We start from the raw sequence: 6,000 nt of genomic DNA on the forward strand, positions 1-6,000 counted from the left end.
AGATTGTTGTTGTTCAACAATGTTTACTTCCTCATGTTCATTCGACACATTATGTGGCCAAATAAATGGATTTTTCAACGGTGTATATTCATTTATTGTTGTTGAAATGATATCACTTTGATTATTGAAAAACGACTCCCACCAAACTGAATCAGCAATGTCAAAGTACTCATATGTATATCTAATACATTTTTTAATTTCTTCCAGGCAATCAGAATAATTTATAGCCCTGTTCTGTCTACGTGCATTCTGAACTTCACCAACTGATTGTAATAACAATATTTTTGATGCAAATATTGGATGATCTGGAATGAACTTCAAAAATTGCAATCCTGATGACGGTGCCCATTCTGTAGTAGTTGAATACTTCTTGCCCCATATTAGTGTTTTCCCATCAATTTTTTTGATACGAAATTGATGTTGGAAGCTAATGTCATTAAGTTGTTCAATGCATCTCCCCTCACCATATGATCCCAGAATAAACCTTCGCATGTCAATAGTTTCTTCCAACACATCAAAAGTAGGCTGTGGCATGTATGATTTCTTAATACATTCAATTAGTGATGGCAAGCTACCAACTTCCTTCCTCCTCAATGTGACTGAAAAACGGCTGAACATCTGATCAATATGGTCATGAGTGTGCCCAACAATAAGGAAACCAACCTTTACCTTCTGAAAAATTCCCAATTCAACAAGCATGTTTAGATATCCAAAAACAACCTGATTTTTTTTTTCACGGAAAGTGTTGTCCAATTGTAGATACAAAACTTCAAGAAGATTACCAGACCAATGGGAAATCACATCATGAATTATAGTTATGGTCAGATTTGCATCATTGTGAATATTTGGAGCTGTGAAGTACACCCCTGGCAACATTTTCCCATTGAAGACCATACAACCGACCAAGTGAAATTGAATAAAGTTTTCCTCCTGTAAATTTTTGGGTGTGCGAACAAAATGTGGTAAAAGTGTTTTCTTCTGGTCCATACCATCAATTATCAAACCCAAATATTTATTTGGATTATCATAGCACTTTTTTCGATGCTTGTACAACTTCTTCCTTTCGTTTGTTTGTTGTTCGTGATGCTCCTGAAGTTGTTTGACAATTAAATCTACACAACATAAAAGAGATTCATTAAGAAATATGTTTTCATAGTTGATGACTATACAATTTTAAAAGTTAAAGTTATAAACGCTTACCTCTTTCTGAGCCTTCACTTTTGTCCCTTTTTTATTTAAGAGAAGCACATGTACTGCAAATCCCCATCCTTGTCTTCTTAGGAATACGGACATTGTTGAATTATTTCTTCCATACCTTCACAAAATATTGATATGTAATAAACTGGCCATGTCCCTCAGCACCTTCTACATATTCTTTGTATAAGTTGTAGATTTCTCGTCTTGAAAAATTATCTGGAATATGTATTGTCTCTCCATTTGGCATACACTCTCCATGCTTTGAAAAGAAATCTTTCATCCATGACATTGCAGTATTTGATAATGGACCAAACTGTCTTTTATGACGTACTTCTGAATAAAATGTGGGATCCTTTTCCAAATTTTCTTGAATTCTCGAGAGACGAAAATTCCCAATCGAATGAAACATTTTGAAACCTTTTCTACAGATAAAAAAAGTCCCAATATGATAATCATAACCTGACAATGTAGATTGCATGCACCCAACTAAATATGAATTTTGCATGCTTTTATTCATTGACAAATATCTCTTCCTGCTTTCTAATGCAAATTTGAAATCCATATGTTTCAAGCAATATTTTTGGCAACATTCACTTGAAATGAGAGCACTGATAGAACTTCTTCTCGTCAGATATTCTGCTCTACCCCTTGTATAACTAGAACAACCTGCATTGATATGAAAAGGTCTGCTCCTACTCCTTCATACAATGTTTCTTGGGAACATCTCCATCATTTGATCATCATTTGTATAAGGCTTTTCATCATCATTAAGAGGAATGTTATCCACACTATGATCATCCTTGCTTTTCAAATATTGACTTGGAGGATATTCTTCATCTTCTGCTTCTTCAGTGCTACTGTCGTAGTCCTTAGAATTCGGACTGAATGGAAAATCTGACTCGATGTTTAATGGATATTCTTCCTCATATGCATTGCCAGTGCTACTCTCATAGTCCATAGAATTATGACTACGTTGAAAATGTGACTTACTTATTGAAGATGCTACATCCCGTCCTTTGTCACTGCTACCTTTATACTCATTAGAATTAGGACTAAGTGCATCATCCTGTCCTTCATCACTGCTGCTCTCATAGTCCGCAGAATTAGGACTAAGAGGACACAGTGACACTCTATTACTTTGAAATTCATCATCACGCTCTTCATAACTATTGCTCTCATAGTCCGCAGAATTAGGACTAAGTGGACACTGTGGTACTCCAATCTTTTGAATTTCATCATCCCACTCTTCATCACTGTTGCTCTCATAGTCCTTAGAATTTGGACTAACTGGACACCGTGACACTCCATGCTTTTGAAAATCAACATCATGCTTTTCATCACTACTGCTCTCATAGTCCTTAGAATTAGGACTAAGTGGACACTTTGACACTCCATACTTTTGAAAATCAACATCATGCTTTTCATCACTGTTGCTCTCATAGTCTTCAGAATTAGGACTAAGTGGACACCGTGACACTCCATTCTTTTGAAATTTGCCATCATGTGCTTCAAAACTGCTGCTCTCATAGTCCTCAGAATTAGGACTAAATGGACACCGTGACACTCCCTTCTTTTGAACTTCACCATTATGCTTTTCAAAACTGTTGCTCTCATACTCCTCAGAATTAGGACTAAGTGGACACCGTGACACTCCCTTCTTTTGAACTTCACCATTATGCTCTTCAAAACTGCTGCTCTCATAGTCCTCAGAATTAGGACTAAGTGGACACCGTGACACTCCCTTCTTTTGAACTTCACATTATGCTCTTCAAAACTGCTGCTCTCATAGTCCTCGGAATTAGGACTAAGTGGACACCGTGACACTCCCTTCTTTTGAACTTCACCATCATGCTCATCAAAACTGCTGCTCTCATAGTCCTCAGAATTAGGACTAAGTGGACACCGTGACCCTCCATTCTTTTGAACTTCACCATCATGCTCTTCAAAACTGCTGCTCTCATAGTCCTCAGAATTAGGACTAAGTGGACATCGTGACACTCTGTTCTTTTGAACTTCACCATCATGCTCTTCATCACTACGGCTTTCATAGTCCTTAGAAGTAGGACTAAGTGGAATCTGTGACTCTTTATTTATTTGAAATTCTCCATCCCCTCTTTCATCAGTGCTGCTCTCATAGTCCTTAGAATCAGGACTAAGTGGAAGAAGCGACTTTCTATTCATAGTGGAAGAATTCCCGCTATGTTCATCAATATGAATACAGTTGTTACGTGATGCAGAAGTTGATGGTGAATAAATCGAAACTTCACTATCAGAACAATCCATCCCTTTCAAATAGAAGATGTTGAATGATACAAATGGAGAGTCTCCTAAAGATATTATATAGCTTAAAGAATGGAATTTTCCCTCCAAAAAATTTCGTGAAAATATTTCCCTCCAAAAAGTTTCACGAAAATATTTCCCTCCAAAAAATCTGTTAAATTTATTTACCTTTATTACTTTGTTCTACAATTTATTGGAAAATGTAAACTAATTTTTTTTATGAAATCATAATTAAAATTGTACACTACAACTTCTACAATTATTATAATAGTTAAACCATATAATATTCGCTTTCCAATACTACAATATTCACTTTAAAATATTTTAAAACAAATTATCCCACATTCAACATGTTGTAAAACAAATCAATAGTATTCACTTTATAATATTGTAAAACAAATTATCCCATATTAACTGTACAGTAAAACATCCTTGTAACTTCACTTACATATTAAAATTTCATTATCACTACTACTAACATCACATCCAAGTTTTCTGAAAATCGTTGAAAGAGGTCGTGAATTTGTGGAGCAGCTAAATCGCTATCAACAACATAATCAACGAAGAATTCTCGCAATTAAAAGGTAAGTTAAATTTTTTTCTTGAAAACTTTCATATTAAATTAGTTTCATGAAAAATCGTGAACATGGTGGGCCCGGTCAACCTCATTTTCTTAACACCAGTGGGTGATCCATAACCCCCCTCGCCCGCCCGCCCGCCCGCCCGCCGGCCCCTCCAGGCGCCTTAACAGCGCCCCCCCTCACCCGCCTGCCCGGCCCCTCCGGGCGCCCTGACAGCCCCCCCTCACCCGCCTGCCCGGCCCGGGCCCCCTCACCCGCCCGGCCCACACACACCGTCCCCCCTCACCCGCCTGCCTGGCTCGGCCCAGCAGCCCTAACTCGCTAGCCCCACCCCTCCGGTCGAACCACCCACGCCCCCTCACCCGCTCGCCCGGCCCGGGCGCCCTCACCGGCCCGCCCAACCCCTCCCGGCGCCCTCACCCGTGCACCTCACCCCTTCGGGTGGGCCACCCACCCCCGAGCACCCTCACCTGCACGCCCCACCCACCCTCGGCTGCCCTGACCCGCCCGCCCGCACGGCATGGGCGCCCTGCCCCGCCCGCGAGCGCCCTGACCCACCCGCCCCCGCCCGCCCCGACCTGCCCGCCCGTTCGGCGCACCCGCCCACGGGCGCCCTCACCCGCCCGCCGGCCACACCCGCCCGCGGGCGCCCTCACCCGCCCCCCCCCCCGCGGGCGCCCTGACCCACCCGCCCCGACCCGCCCGCCCGCCACACCCACCCGCGGGCGCCCTCACCCGCCCCCCGCCCGCCCCACCCGCGGGCGCCCTCACCCGGCCCCCTGCCCGCCCCGACCTGCCCGCCCGCCACACCCGCGCCCCCGCCCGCGGGCACCCTAACCCACCCAACCCCGCCCGCCCCGACCCGCCCGCCCGCCACACCCGCCCGCGGGCGCCCTCACCCGCCCCCACGCCCGCCCTACCCGCGGGCGCCCTCACCCGGCCGCCCGCCCCGACCCGCCCACCCGCCACACCCACCCGCGGGCGCCCTCACCCGCCGCCCCGCCCGCCCCACCCCCGGGCGCCCTCACCCGGCCCCCCGCCCGCCCCGACCCGCCTACCCGCCACACCCGCCCGCGGGCGCCCTCACCCGCCGCCCCACCGGCGGGCGCCCTCACCCGGCCCCTGCCCGCCCCGACCCGCCCGCCCGCCACACCCGCCCGCGGGCGCCCTCACCCGCCCCCCCGCCCGCCCCACCCGCGGGCGCCCTCACCCGGTCCCCCGCCCGCCCCACCCGCGGGCGCCAACACCCGCCCGCCCGCCCGCCCCACCCACCCGCGAACGCCCTCACCCGCCCGCCCGACCCACACCCGGGCGCCCTCAACCGCCTGCCCGACCACCCCCGGGCGACCTCACCCGCACACCCGCCCGCCTCACCCGCCCGACGTCTGCCCGCCTCACCCACCCTCTGCCCTCGGCCTCACCCGCCCTTTGCCCGCCCGCCTCACCCGCCCTCGGCCTCACCCGCCCTCCGCCCTCAGCCTCACCCGCCCTCCGCCCTCGTGCAGGCGCCACCCGGGCCGCCCGCGCCCTCGCCCGGCAGGCAGGGCGATTCCGGGAATCGCCCTGCCTACCGGGCGAGGGCGCGAGCGGCCCGGGTGGCGCCTGCACGAGGGGCGCCCCTGCCTGCCGGGGGAGGGCGTGGGCGACCCGGGTGGCGCCTCCACGAGGTTGGGCGCCCACGTGCAGGCGCCACTCGGGCCGCCCGCTCCCTCGCCCGGCAGGCAGGGCGATTCCCGGAATCGCCCTGCCAGACGGGCGAGGGCGCGGGCGGCCCGAGTGGCGCCTCCACGAGGTTGGGCGCCCTCGTGCAGGCGCCACCCGGGCCGCCCGCGCCCTCGCCCGACAGGGAGGGCGATTCCCGGGATCGCCCTGCCTGCCGGGCGAGGGCACGGGCGGCCCGGGTGCCGCCTGCACGAGGGGGGGCGCCCTCGTGCAGGCGCCG

The sequence above is a fragment of the Pinus tabuliformis genome, chromosome X (assembly GCF_031772625.1).
Source record: "Pinus tabuliformis cultivar Carrire ecotype Pingquan chromosome X, CPIR1, whole genome shotgun sequence".
Classification (NCBI taxonomy): domain Eukaryota; kingdom Viridiplantae; phylum Streptophyta; class Pinopsida; order Pinales; family Pinaceae; genus Pinus; species Pinus tabuliformis.